This window comes from Cervus canadensis, chromosome X, assembly GCF_019320065.1.
Source record: "Cervus canadensis isolate Bull #8, Minnesota chromosome X, ASM1932006v1, whole genome shotgun sequence".
Lineage (NCBI taxonomy): Eukaryota > Metazoa > Chordata > Mammalia > Artiodactyla > Cervidae > Cervus > Cervus canadensis.
Genome location: NC_057419.1, coordinates 140,891,659 through 140,906,887, shown reverse-complemented (window position 1 = coordinate 140,906,887; position 15,229 = coordinate 140,891,659). Strand labels below are relative to the sequence as shown.

Genomic DNA, 15,229 nt, shown 5'->3' with positions numbered 1-15,229 from the left:
AGTGGTGGGATTCGGGCATGAAAACTCCTCCTTGAACCAATGAAACCTAGGCAGATTGGTCTAGGGTCAGCGTCTTGTCCTAACCGATGTCTACACTGGACAGAAAGGATGTACTTGTTCCATTTCCTTACATTCCTCTGATCTCTGAGGATGTGGGGGAGAAAATTCAACTTAAATTCAAATTTCATATTGAGTCTGTAGATGTGTGTAGCTCTTTCATGGACACCCAGGAATGACAGGACTATGTTGTGAAATTGTGAGCCTGGGAGTAGTGGTTTTACCTTGGGCTAACAGTGAAAATGTCCCCTGCTCAAAAAGATCCAAGGAAACTTGTTTAATTATCAAAGAACCTTTGGAAAACTGATGACAATTTCCACAGGTAAGAAAAGTTTAAAATAAAAATCCATTGTATGCAAACTTATCAGACATTTTTCTTCTTTTCTTCTGGTTTTACATTTAGGTCTATGATCCATTTTGAGTTAATCTTTGTGTATGGTGCAAGGTATGATCAGTTGCTGTGTTTTTTTTTGTTGTTGCTGTTTTTTGCATAGAGGTATTCAAGTTTTCTATTGCCATTTGTTGTCCTGCACCACATGACATGTGGGATCTTAGTTCTTAGTTCCCCAATCAGGAATCGAACCCATGACCTCTGCACTGGAAGGTGGAGTCTTAACCACTGGACCACCAGTGAAGTTCCTATCAGATTTTATTATGGCAAATATTTTCTGAGGTGGGGGAGCATTATGAGTAGGAGACTTGACTGAGGTACTTGTTCAGGTTCTGTCATTTATTATCTGTAATATGTTGGACTATTGACTTAGTTTCCTCATCTCTAAAAGGGGGGCCAGGCCTTAGCCTATCAACTTCTTTGGGTTTGTTGGAAATGAGGTTTGCGTGGGTGATTATATAATGAAATCACTCTGAAAATTGTAAAAAATTTATATAGAGTTGTATTTTAATAAGCACCGTGAAGGAAACTTCAGTATAATAATAGTCTGCCCTTCAAAATGCAGGCACAAGCCCCAGAAATTTCTAGGAGAAACCCTTGGAGATCTGGCATAAAAGCCATTCAGGTATATTACTGGAGGAGCTGAAGCTCGTGGCTTTACTCCTAGAGGTAGCTGAAATACTGCCATTTTTATGTCCTGTCCAGTTTTCCTGGAAACTCCATCTCCTGGTCAACTTGGGAAATCTGTCCAAGAGGCTCTGTGTACAAACCTGTGAATATGGGAGCAGAACAGTAGTTTTGCTTGAGTTGCTGGGAGTGGTGACTTTTGGTAGTTGCCATTGGCAAGGGCTTACAAAATCCTCAGTTCATACTATTTCTGCAAATCTACGCTGCCTTCACGTTTGAGTAAAATGAACATACTATACCACTCCAAATGTAGTCAGTGTGTTTGTTAGGAAAATGGATTTTTTTTCCTAGAAGCCATTTTAAGGACTTTTCAAATTCCAAAGTCCAAAAAGATACTGAAAATTTTTAAAAGTTCTCTAAAATGATGGGAAAACTTAAAAATAATCTATAAAAGAATTGGCATAAGAACAACAGTAAAAATGGTAGGAAACATCTTAACTGACCAAAACGTTTGTTGAAACATAAAAAGTAAGATAAAAGGAGAGTAACAGGAATAAAAATAAAATTATTGAAAGTATCACAGGAAGAGCCATATATAAAGAGTTTGGATTCATGGAAGAACATGAACTTGAGGGATCAACTTCAAAAGTAAGTGAGGAAAAAAATGGAACCAGTCAGGAATGCAGTGAGATGGCAGATGGCCACGTGTTCCTTGATATGGTCTTTCTCTCATAATATCACAAATCTTGAGGAAAAAGACAAAAATCATCAAGTACTTATTGTGTTTTTGTTGTAGGAAAGGAGACCCCTTCCAGGGCCCGAGAGTGGGCTCATGTTTAACACTCAGAAATGAATTGTCCAAGGAGACACACATGCTGGAAAAGCAAGAGACTTTATTGGGAAGGAGTGTGAGGGCAGAGAGCTGCAAGGTAAGGGAACCCAAGAGGACTGTTCTGCCACGTGGTTCACAGCCTCAGGTTTTATGTTAATGTGGTTAATTTCTGGGCTGTCTCTGGCCAATCTTTCTGACTCAGGGTCCTTCCTGGTGTTGCTCAGCCAAGATAGATTCCAGTCAGGAGGATTCTGGGAGGTGATAGGACACATGGACTGGGATCTCCTCTCTCCTTTTGACCTTTCCCGAATTCTTCCAGTGGTGGTGGCTTGTAAGTTCTGTGTTCCTTACCAGGACATCCTGTCATAAAATAACTCATGCAAATGGTTACTGTGGTGCCTGGCCCGGGAGGGTGGTTTCAGTCAGTGTTTCCCCTAACATTTTGATTTCTTTTAGAAGATGGCTAAAGTTTTTGGCTAGGTTCTAATTAGAGGCACTAGAAAGTCTGTGTGCACATAGAAGCAGAGAATGATTCAGAGAAACAGAAGAAAATTGAAAGAAGTCTGAGTTTCCTGTTATCCTGGAATTGGGATTCAAGCCAAATATACTAAATCTTTCATGAGGGTTAGGATAGGTATCGTAGCTTGGTGTTCAGCTCCATTCCACCCCCGATCCTAGTGTGTCATGCAGTTGATGGAAAGTATAAAAAGACACACCACACTTTCTGGACTTCCTTTCAGCTGAGATTCTGAATATGATTTAGGTTCAGCTAATCAGATGCATAGGCTTTCCTGATGGTTCAGCCAGTAAAGAATCTCCCTACAATGCTTCCTCCTTAAACTAGCTAGAGTGGCTTCTGATCTCTGCAACTGAACCCTGACCAATGAAGGGTGTAGTACCACGAGTGCTCAAAGGCAATAGTGTTAATGCAAGTTTGGGTGCCCAATGCACAGTGAGGCCAAATAAACTGAAACTTTGGAGTCTGAAGAAGAGAAAGGTTTATTGCAGGGCTATGCAAGCAGACAGGTGGCTCAAGCTCTAAAGTCTGGAACTCCCCTAAGAGTTTCAGCAGTCCTACTCTATAGCACAGGGAACTCTGCCCAATGTCATATGGCAGCCTAGATGGGAGGGGAGTTTGGGGGAGAATGGATACATGTATATGGATGGCTGGGTGCCTTCGCCCTCCATCTGAAACTATCACAACATTGTTTTTTAGTTGGCTATACCTCAATATGGGCTTCCCAGGTGGTGCTAATGGTAAAGAACCCGTCTGCCAATGCAGGAGACTAGGAGACACAGGTTCACTCTCTTGGTCAGGAAGATCCCCTGGAGGAGGGCACGGCAACCCACTGCAGTATCCTTGCCTGGAGAATCCCATGGACAGAGGAGCATGGTGGGCTATGGTCCATAGGGTCTCAAAGAGTTAGAGATGACTGAAGTGACTTAGCATGCACACACACATGCCAAGACAAAATAAAAAGTTTTTAAAATATAAGACAGGTGAGGGAGGAGGGTTGCAGGGTCTGAGATCAGCTTGTGCACATTTCTCTGACTGGCTGATGGTGAGGCAGCAGGGTGGTATCACAGGGGTTAACATTATCAGTCCCTAGGCTCCAGGAGGCCTGGGACTCTGTCAAGTAGTTAACATCTTCCATTCTTGGACAGGGGAAGGTTTTTTACATCTGCAAAACAACTCAGAAAATGTGCATCAAATACTATTATCTAGATACTTCGGAGAGGAACTAAAGCAGAGGATATGGAGGAAGGCCTGTCTCCTCACAGCTCCCTCCCCCACCAAGTCTCCATGGGGTTCTTGCTGTTGTTCAGCTGCTTAGTCTTGTCCGACTCTTTGTGACCCCGTGGACCACAGCACCCCACATTTCTCTGATCTTCACTATCTCTGGCGGTTTGCTCAAACTCATGTTCATTGAGGCGATGACGCCATCCAACCATCTCATCCTCTGTCACCCCTTCTCCTCCTGCCTTTAATCTTTCCCAGGATCAGGGGCTTTTCCAATGAGTTGGCTCTTTGCATCAGATGGCCAAAGTTTTGGAGCTTCAACTTCAGCATCAGTCCTTCCACTGAATATTCAGGGTTGATTTCATTTAAGATTGATTGGCTTGATCTCCTTGCAGTCCAAGGGACTCTCAAGAGACTTTTCCAGCACCACAGTTTGAAAGCATCAGTTCTTAGGCACTCAGCTTTCTTTATGGTACAACTCTCACATCCGTACATGACTACTGGGAAGACTATAACTTTCACTGTACAGATCTTTCTTGGCAAAGTGATGTCTCATGCTTTTTAACATGCTGTCTAGGTTTGTCATAGCTTTTATTCTAAGGAGCAAGCATCGTTTAATTTCATGGCTGCAGTCACCATCCACACTGATTTTGGAGCCCAAGAAAATAAAGTCTGTCACTGTTTCCATTGTTTCCCCATCTATTTGCTATGAAGTCATGGGACCAGATGCCATGATCCTAGTTTTCTGAATGTTGACTTTTAAAGCAGCTTTTTCACTCTCTTTCACCATCATCAAGAGACTCTTCAGTTCCTCTTCACTTTCCACCATTAGGGTGGTGTCATCTACATATCCAAGGTTATTGATATTTCTCCTGGCAATCTTGATTCCAGCTTGAGCTTCATCCAGTCCAGCATTTCACAAGATGTACTCTGCATAGAAGTTAAACAAACAGGCTGACAATATACGGCCTTGACGTACTCCTTTCCCGATTTGGAACCAGTCTGTTGTTCCATGTCCAGTTCTAACTGTTGCTTCTTGACCTGCATACAGTTTCTCAGGAGGCAGGTAAGGTGATCTGGTATTCCTATTTCTTTAAGAATTTTCTAGCTTGTTGTGATCCATATTGTCAAAGGTTTTAGCATAGTCCATGAAGCAGAAGTAGATGTTTTTCTGGAATTCCCTTGTGTTTTCTATGAACCAGCTGATGCTCTAAATTTGATCTCTGCTCCTTCTGCCTTTTCTAAATCCAGCTTGTACCTTTGGAAGTTATCAGTTCACGTACTGTTGAAACCTAGCTTGAAAGATTTTGAGCATTACCTTGCTAGCATGTGAAATGAGTGTAACTGTGCAGTAGTTTGAACATTCTTTGGCATGGCCCTTCTTTGGGATTGGAATGAAAACTGACCTTTTCCAGTCCCATGGCCACTGCTGGCATATTGAGTGCAGCACTTTAACAGCATCATCCTTTAAAATCTGAAATAGCTCAGCTGGAATTCCACCACCTCCACGAGCTTTGTTTGAGGTCCAAAAGTGTTTCAGAAAAACGGGAAATTGGAATTGATTAGATAGCCTGATTGGATTTGAAAGTAGTGCTAATTCTATTAATATTCAGAAGAAGAGATGCTGGTATTTCATGACACAAAATGCAAATCAATCAAATCATGACCAGTAGGCATCTGCAATGAAGTGCCTACTGAACGCAAGGTTTGATGGTCTGGGTAGCTGCTACTGCAGATTATTTGGGCAGTAATGATGAACCCAAGAACTATGGAGTGGGATGACTTCTAATTGTGCTCCTCAGTTCAGTCACTCAGTCGTGTGTGACTCTTTGTGACCCCCATGGACTGTAGTATGCCAGGCTTCCCTGTCTATCACCAACTCCTAGAGCTTACTCAAACTCATGTCCATTGAGCTGGTGATGCCATCCAACCATCTCATCTTCTGTCGTCCCCTTCTTCTCCTGCCTTCAATCTTTCTCAGCCTCAGGGTCTTTTCCAATGTGTCAGTTCTTCCCATCAGGTGGCCAGAGTATTGGAGCTTCAGCTTCAGCATCAATCCTTCCAATGAATATTCAGGACTGATTTCTTTTAGGATGGACTGGTTGGATCTCCTTGCAGTCCAAGGGACTCTCAAGAGTCTTCTCCAACACCACAGTTCAAAAGCATCAATTCTTCAGTGCTCAGCTTTCTTTATAGTCCAACTCTCACATCCATACATGACTACTGAAAAAACTATAGCTTTGACTAGATGGACTTTTGTTGGCAAAGTAATGTCTCTGCTTTTTAATATGCTGTCTACGTTGGTCATAACTTTTCTTTCAAGGAGCAAGCGTCTTTTAATTTCATGGCTGCAGTCACCAACTGCAGTGATTTTGGAGCCCCCAAAAGTAAATTCTCTCACTGTTTCCATTGTTTCTCCATCTATTTGCCATGAAGTGATGGGACCAGATGCCATGATCTTCATTTTTTGAATGTTGAGTTTCAACCCAGCTTTTTCACTCTCCTCTTTCACTTTCATCAAGAGGCTCTTCAGCTCTTCTTCGCTTTCTGCCATAAGGGTGGTATCATCTGTGTATCTGAGGTTATTGATGTTTCTCCCAGCAATCCTGATTCCAGCTTGTATTTCATCCAGCCCAGCATTTCACATGATGTACTCTGCATATAAGTTAAATAAGCAGGGTGACAATATACAGCCTGATGTACTCCTTTCCCAATTTGGAACCAGTTTATTGTTCCATGTCTGGTCCTAACTGCTGCGTCTTGACCTGCATACAGATTTCTCAGGAGGCAGGTCAGGTGGTCTGGTATTTCCATTTCTTGAAGAATTTTCCACAGTTTGTTGTGATCCACACCATCAAAGGCTTTGGCATAGTCAGTAAAGCAGAAGTAGATATTTTTCTGGAACTCTCTTGCTTTTTCTATAATCTAAGGGATGTTGGCAATTTGATCTCTGGTTCCTTTGCCTTTTCTAACTCCAGCTTGAACATCTGGAAGTTCACGGTTCACATACTGTTGAAGCCTCACTTGGAGAATTTTAAGTATTACTTTGCTAGCTTGTGAGATGAGTGCAATTGTGCGGTATGCAGATCCCATATGCCGAGGGACAATTAGGCCCATGTGCCACAACTGTTGAGCCTGCGCTCTGGCGCCCACAAGCCACAACTACTGAGCCCTCGTGCAGCAACTACTGAAGCCCAAGTGCCCCAAAGCCTGTGCTCTACCATAAGAGAAGCCACCACAATGAGAAGCTCACACACCACAAGTAAAGAGTAGCCTCCTCCCTCCAAAACTAGAAAAAGCCTGCACACAGCAATGACGACTCAGCACAGCAAAATATAATAATTAAAAAAAATAAAAATAAAATGGCAATCTTAAGATTTAAATTGCCAGCTCAAGAAACAGAGGACAGTAAGTTTCTATTATCTCTTGTTGATATAGATCCCAGACTGATTGGAACCAGAAGGTTGTTGATGCTGAGTCCCACTTACTTCACTACCCACCAATCAGCAGAATGTCCATGAGCTGATCATGCCCTTTTTGAACCATTATTAAAAGAATTTCTCACTACCCTCTCCAGGTTGCAACACACAGTTTTGAGGGCATTAGCCCACTGTGGCCTCCTTCACCTGGCAAAGCAATAAAGCTATTCTTTTCTACTTCACCCAAAACTCCACCTCTAAGAATCAATTCAATGTCAGGGTACACAGGCCAGATTCAGCTTCACATAGCTGAAAAATTAGAGTTTTGTTCCTATAGGTGTTTGAATTACAATATATAATGAACTCACAGCCTTGTCATATGTCACTTTGGGGAAAGTAAGGGCATTTGTTTGACTAGATGAGATCTCCTAGAATAGAAATGAGGATATTTGAGTGAATTCAGATGATTCTAAGTACCTCATCAATGAGACTTCTTTGCCCTAAAAGCCATCCCTAGTTGATGAAGCTGGCCCTGCCTTGCTTCAGCATCCTCAAGTTACTTGCAAGGGAATGCCAATTTTCCTCATGTGCCATCCCTACCACCTCTCATTGCTTCCAGACCTACAAGTAGAGTTAGATCACAGTATAGTCATGTATGAATGTGAGAGTTGGACTCTAAAGAAATCTGAGTGCCGAAGAATTGATGCTTTTGAACTGTGGTGTTGGAGAAGACTCTTGAGAGTCCCTTGGACTGCAAAGAGATCCAACCAGTCAAAGGAAATCAGTCCTGAATATTCATCGGAAGGACTGATGTTGAAGCTGAAACTCCAATACTTTGACCACCTGATGTGAAGAACTGACTCACTGGAAAAGACCCTGATCCTGGGAAAGACTGAGGGCAGGAGGAGAAGGGGACAACAGAGGATGAGATGGTTGGATGGCAGATGGACATGAGTTTGAGCGAGCTCCGGGAGCTGATGATGGACAGGGAGGCCTGGTGTGCTGCAGTCCATGGGGTCACAAAGAGTTGGACAGGACTAAGTGACTGAACAGTTCAGTTCAGTTGCTCTAAGAATACAAATATAAGTCTGAACTGGAAGGAGGAAATTGTGAAATTTTGCTAATTTATAATAGGAGAAATTTGGAGAATATGTGTGAGAATGTATTTTAAGGATACTATGCCTTGGAGGAAGGAATGTAATTTTAATTGGGCCACTTATCAGAGATTCTGCATTCAATTACTAGCTTGCCCACTTGAAAGTGGTTCTATTTGCTTGGTTGACTGAAGTCAAGGCTGAAAATTAGCCCATATTAAATGAAGTTGACATGCCAGATATCCTTGGTATAATGTAAAGGAAGTTCTCCAAAGGCTTAAGGAAATAGAAACATTGGAATACATTTATGATATATGATCCACTCACCTACATCCTAACCATGTCCCCCCATAAGACCTAGAGGATGTTCTCTTCCACAAGACACTGAAAAATACATTGACAAGAGGAGCCTTATCACTCTTGGAACATGGTACAGTGGAAGTCTTCAGTAGGCCAGAGACAGAGGTGAGAGATGCTCCCACTGAAGGTAACTTGCTAATTTCAATGAGAATAATGGGACCTTAGGATAGCAGAGAATAAGTGGCAGCACTTAATGACCAGAGATGGGGTGAGCATGGCTAACATGACAGGATCATAGCTAGAGAAATAATCTGAATGTTCTGACCTGCAGAGAAGTTTGGTAATGGCTAATTATTCTTCAGATGGAAATAGATGAGCAATCTACTAATTCCTACTTGATCTGCATAGCAGAAACAGTTCTACCTGGTGAATAAAGATCTAATTTGAGTTATTATGATGGAGATTCATGGCCTCTTGAAGCCAAATCCAGCCTTTGTACCTCAATACTGAATTAATTCTGAGAGACAGAGTTTTGGGTGATGTGGAAAAGAATAGCTTTATTGCTTTGCCAGGCAAAAGGGGCCACAATGGGCTAATACCCTCAAAACTGTGTGTGGTAGTGAGGAGTTGGTAGTGAGGAGTTTTATAGTAATGATTAAAAGAGGGCATAATAAGTTCACGGACATTCCTCTGACTGGTTGGTGGTGAGGTAAGTGGGAAAGAACATCATCAACCTTCTGGTTTCAACTGGTCTGAGGTCTATGTGTGTGTGGGCAGCATACTGTTAACTTCTCCCACCTGGTAGGGGTTTCAGTATCTGCAAAACAGCTCAAAGATAGTGCTACGTGTATCCTTTGAGGGGGAACCAGGACTCTGCCCCAAGGCTGCACTACTGTTTCTTTTGACTATCTTGTCTCTGCATCCTCTTCCTTCCCCAATTAGCAAATGTTTGGACCTGCTCCTTGGATCTCAGGGAAGGTCATGGAGGCCGAATGAAGCCTATTTCACATACCCAGAGGCCCTGAAAGGGAAAGCCAGGTCCTCCTTGAAGAAGGATTCAGCAATACCATAAACATGTGTTGTAGATTTTCTCCCTAGCTTTCCTCTTTCTTTCTAGCCAGAGGGCCTTTTGGTCATTTACCAGGGTAGCCATGCACTAGGAAATTGGAAATGTAACAGGGAAGAACTAATTTTGACTCCATGTTAGATCTGTTTATTTGACTTTAGCCTTTGCTTTTCATTGCTTTTGTTATTATAATCGTACATAATGGCCTGCCTCAGGGAACCCTGCCCCTCTGCCTGAATGTTAAAGTGGCTTTGTTCAGCTCACAGGGAGACAATCTGACCCTGCCAACCTGTGAGTGGCTGAAGAAAAGATGAACACATCCCCTCCTATTTTGCAAGATAAATGGCCTTTTTACTTTACTTCCTCACCTTCTCTCCCTCTGTTCTATAAAAGAATCTAGTGTCCAGACTCCAATAAGAAGCTTTGTTTGGAGACACTACTCTGCCATCTTCTCAGTCTGCCAGCTTTCCAAATAAAGTCATCATTCCTTGCCTCAACATCTTGTCTCCTGTGACATGGCCTGTCATGTCACAAGCAGAGTGAGCTTGGACTCAGTAACAGAAACATTCACACTTTTCAGTGTTTTGAACACTGATTATGAATTCACATTCATCCAGGACCAATGTGGGGGGGCGGTGGGGGGAGAGTTTATAACACAATGGTCATTGATTGGTCAGAGTCAGGGCTTAGGGAGTCCAGAAATAAAATTTTATCCTAAACCCATCTACAATTGATCCAGTAGATCTGCAAATATATCATATGATTCTTAGTTTATGAATGAATATTTGAAATAGTAATACTCAACAACTGGCAGACCTACCACATTTGCTCCCTGACCAGTGTAGTAAGGGCTATTTATAGCAGAAATGGCCAAGTAGAATTCACTGTATTTGTCAGTACTGCACCCCCAGGGAAATCACACAGCTGAGTGCCCACCAAATATCTGAAGGATGTATGTATGTATGGGAGGTGATTTCTATTACATCCTCATTTAATTTGCCTGTTTGGCTTGTGCAAAAAGCATGCAGATCTTGGAGAATGATGGTTGATAATAAAAATTTAATAATGTCAAACATGACTTTTTAAAAAGTTAGATAAATCATGAGAAACTGCAGAACATTGGAAACACCAAGATCTTAAAAGCAGCCATAAAGAAAAAACATTACCCTCAAAGGAAGACAAGTAGATTAGAGAATAGGAAATCTACTGCTTGGCGATTTTGGGATGGGGGAAAAACTGTAGTTCTGATGACAGAAATGGAAGCTGCAGTAAAATGTGAGATTAAGGATTAAATGCCCTTCTGCCAGTGAGTGTAAGCCTAGGAATGTAGCTACCAGGATAATTTGTTTGCCTGGCCTCAAGGGAGATGGTGCTACAGGGCTCCCAGGGTCACATGTATCAACCTTACTTTAGATAGCCAATGAAACGGATTCTGGCTGGCAAAAGCAGAAAGAGACTTTATTGAACTGTTGGGCTCACAGATGTGTTAGGGGAATTGCTGACTGAAACCGCCCACCCTGGCCGGGTACCGCAATAACCATTTGCATGAATTACCTTACAACAGGAGATCCTGGTAAGGAACATGGAACTAACAAGCCCCCACCAACTGGAAGAATTCAGGAAAGGTCAAAAGGAGAGAGGAGATGCTAGTTCATATGTCCTACCAACTTCCAAGAGTCCTTCTCCTTGGAATCCATCTTGGTTGAGCAATATGCCACCAGGAAGGACCCTGAGACAGAATGATTGGCCAGAGAAAACCCAGAAACTAACCCTATCACCATAAATTTGAGACTGTGAGCCATGTAATAGAGCAGTTCTCCTGGGTTCCCTTACTCTGCTGCTCTTTCCCTGGGTGCTCCTTCCCAATAAAGTTTTTGCTTTGTCAGCATATGTGTCTCCTTGGATAATTCATTTCCAAGGTCAGACAAGAGCCCATTCTTGGGCCCTGCAAGAGATGCACTAAGAAGCTCCTCTCCTTCAAAAAGGGGGGATAAAGTCTGTGCATCCATAAGAACTTGAAGTCCTACTTCAGAACCAGAATGTTGATGTAAAGATGTCACTACTGCCACCAGAATGTCTTCTCTGCTTTCTCTCCTGCTCTGCTATAGATTGAGAAATTCAAGCAGAAGCATGTCATTAACCAATTCTTTGTCACATGGCTACAAGTGGCAGGAATTTGGGGAAAGAGAACATCTGGTCTTTTATATGTTGGGCAAAACCCTGATGATAAGTGGTTATTAGGGGTAGGGAGACAATGTGACTATGAAAGGACAGACTGCTTCAGGGAGTTTTGGGGGTGATGGAATTCTAATTGTGTTCTGTATTCTAATTGTGGTGATGGTTACAGGAGCACATACCTGTGTTAAAAATTCATATTAAGTGGGACTTCCCTGATGGTACAGCGCATAGGAATCTGCCTGCCAGTGCAGGGGACACAGGTTCAATCTCTGGTCCAGGAAGATCCCACATGCCACAGAGCAACCAAGCCTATGTGCCACAGCTACTGAGCCCACGAGCTGCAACTACTGAACCCATGTGCTGCAACTACTGAAGCCTGTGCACCTAGAGCCTGCTCTCCACAAAAAGACAAGCCACCATAATGATAAGCCTGTGCAGCACAACAAAGAGTAGCTGCTGCTTGCTGCAACTAGAGAAAAGCCCATGTGGAGCAACAAAGACTCTGCACCACCAAAAAAAAAAAAAAATCATAGAGGTGTACATTAAAAAAAGAAGCTAATTTATTGTATGATAATTTTTTTAAAAAAAAAAATAAAACACAACTATGGTTGTGTTGTAGAAATGAGGACTACTATAGCTATCCATAGTTTCTGCCTTTCTTTTTTAGGTACATAATTATATACAGGAGGCAGTGATCAAGACCATCCCCAAGAAAAAGAAATGCAAAAAGGCAAAATGGTTGTCTGAGGAGGCCTTACAAATAGATGAGAAAAGAAGAGAAGTGAAAGGCAAGGGAGAAAAGGATAGATATACCCATTTGAATGCAGAGTTCCAAAGAATAACAAGGAGAGATAAGAAAGCCTTCCTCAGTGATCAATGCAAAGAAATAGAGGAAAACAATAGAATGGGAAAGACTAGAGATCTCTTCAAGAAAATTGGAGATACAAAGGGAACATTTCATGCAAAGATGGGCACAATAAAGGACAGAAATGGTATGGACCTAACAGAAGCAGAAGATATTATCAAGAGGTGGCAAGAATACACAGAAGAATGATACAAAAAAGATCTTCATGACCCAGATAACCACGATGGTGTGATCACTCACCTAAGCCAGACATCCTGGAGTGCAAAGTCAACTGGGATTTAGGATACATCACTATAAACAAAGCTAGTGGAGGTGATGGAATTCCAGTTGAGCTATTTCAAATCCTAAAAGATGACGCTGTCAAAGTGCTGCATTCAATATGCCAGCAAATTTGGAAAACTCAGCAGTGGCCACAGGACTAGGAAAGGTCAGTTTTCATTCCAAACCTTAAGAAAGGCAATGCCAAAGAATGTTCAAACTACCACATAATTGGACTCTTCTCACACACTAGCAAAGTAATGCTCAAAACTCTCCAAGCTAGGCTTCAACAGTCCATGAACCGAGAACTTTCAGGTGTTCAAGCTGGATTTAGCAAAGGCAGAGGAACCAGAGATCAAATTGCCAACATCCATTGGATCATGGAAAAAGCAAGAGTTCCAGAAAAACTTCTACTTCTGCTTTACTGACTATGCCAAAACCTTTGACGGTGTGGATCACAACAAACTGTGGAAAATTCTTCAAGAGATGGGAATACCAGACCACCTTACCTACCTCCTGAGAAATCTGTATGCAGGTCAAGAAGCAACAGTTAGAACTGGACATGGAACAACAGACTGGTTCCAAATCAGGAAAGGAGTACATCAAGGCTGTATATTGCCACCCTGCTTATTTAACTTACATACAGAGCACATCATGAGAAATGCTGGGCTGGATGAAGCACAAGCTGGAATCAAGATTGCCAGGAGAAATATCAATAACCTCAGATATGCAGATGACACCACCCTTATGGCAGGAAGCAAAGAACTAAAGAGCCTCTTGATGAAGGTGAAAGAGGAGAGTGAAAAAGCTGGGTTGAAACTCAACATTCAGAAAACTAAGATCATGGCATCCAGTCCCATGGCAAATAGATGGGGGGAAAATGGAAACAGTGAGAGAATTTATTTTGGGGGGCTCCAAAATCACTGCAGATGTTGATTGCAGCCATGAAAGGCGCCTACTCCTTGGAAGAAAAGCTGTGACCAACCCAGACAGCATATTAAAAAGCAGAGACATTACGTTTCTGACAAAGGTCCGTCTAGTCAAAGCTATGGTTTTTCCAGTAGTCATGTATGGATGTGAGAGTTGGACTATAAAGAATGTTGAGCACTGAAGAATTGACGCTTTTGAACTGTGGTGTTGGAGAAGACTCTTGAGAGTCCCTTGGACTGCAAGGAGATCCAACCAGTCCATCCTAAAGGAAGTCAGTCCTGAACATTCATTGGACCGATGCTGAAGCTGAAGCTCCAATACTTTGGCCACCTGATGTGAAGAACTGACTCATTGGAAAAGACACTGATGCTGGCAAAGACTGAAGGCAGGAGGAGAAGGGGATGACAGAAGATGAGATGGTTGGCTGGCATCACTGACTCAAAGGGCATGAGTTTGAGGAAGCTGCAGGAGTTGGTGATGGACAGGGAAGCCTGGTGTGCTGCAGTCCATGGGGTCACAAAGAGTCTGATATGACTGAGCAACTGAACTGAATTATATACTTCACTTTCTTTCCCTACTTCTCTACTTTATATAAGGTGAGTTGATGGTAGTTAACTTTTTGTAGTTCACATGTAAGATGGGATGGAGATTGAATTAAGAATAAAAACTTGGATTCTCCCTTAGTAGAGAGGATTAGTGCATTTTTTTGCTATAAGGATTTCTGTTGTGACAGGCAGAAGCATACCACTGATGCTATTAGCTCTTCTGCAGAAGTATGAGAAGAAGGGTGTGGCTGTGTGGGAAAAGAGGTGGGTAACATTGCCGGGAGAAAAATCAATAACCTCAGATATGCAGATGACACCACCCTTATGGCAGAAAGTGAAGAGGAACTAAAGAGCCTCTTGATGAAAGTGAAAGAGGAGAGTGAAAAGGTTGGCTTAAAGCTCAACATTCAGAAAACTAAGATCATGGCATCTGGTCCCATCAGTTCATGGCAAATAGATGGGGAAACAGTGGAAGCAGTGTCAGACTTTATTTTTTTGGGCTCCAAAATCACTGCAGATGGTGATTGCAGCCATGAAATTAAAAGACGCTTACTCCTTCGAAGGAAAGTGATGACCAACCTAGATAGCATATTAAAAAGCAGAGACATTACTTTGCCAACAAAGGTCCATCTGGTCAAGGCTATGGTTTTTCCAGTGGTCATGTATGGATGTGAGAGTTGGAATGTGAAGAAAGCTGAGCACTGAAATTTTGATGCTTTTGAACTATGGTGTTGGAGAAGACTCTTGAGAGTCCCTTGGACTGTAAGGAGATCCAACCAGTCCATCCTAGGGGAGATCAGTCCTAGGTGTTCATTGGAAGGACTGATGCTGAAGCTGAAACTCCAATACTTTGGCCACCTCATACGAAGAGTTGACTCATTGGAAAAGACCCTGATGCTGGGAGGGATTGGGGGCAGGAGGAGAAG

General features: G+C 42.4%; 1 long non-coding RNA gene across 1 annotated transcript; it reads right to left on the bottom strand.

Moving 5' to 3' along the window:
• Positions 1 to 1,980: 1,980 nt before the first annotated feature.
• On the bottom strand, positions 1,981 to 14,827 carry LOC122434577. Its single transcript, XR_006267419.1, has 3 exons — positions 14,816 to 14,827; positions 13,288 to 13,293; positions 1,981 to 2,267 (listed from the first exon to the last, which is right to left on the bottom strand). It is a non-coding gene; the product is annotated as an uncharacterized LOC122434577 (long non-coding RNA).
• Positions 14,828 to 15,229: the final 402 nt, after the last annotated feature.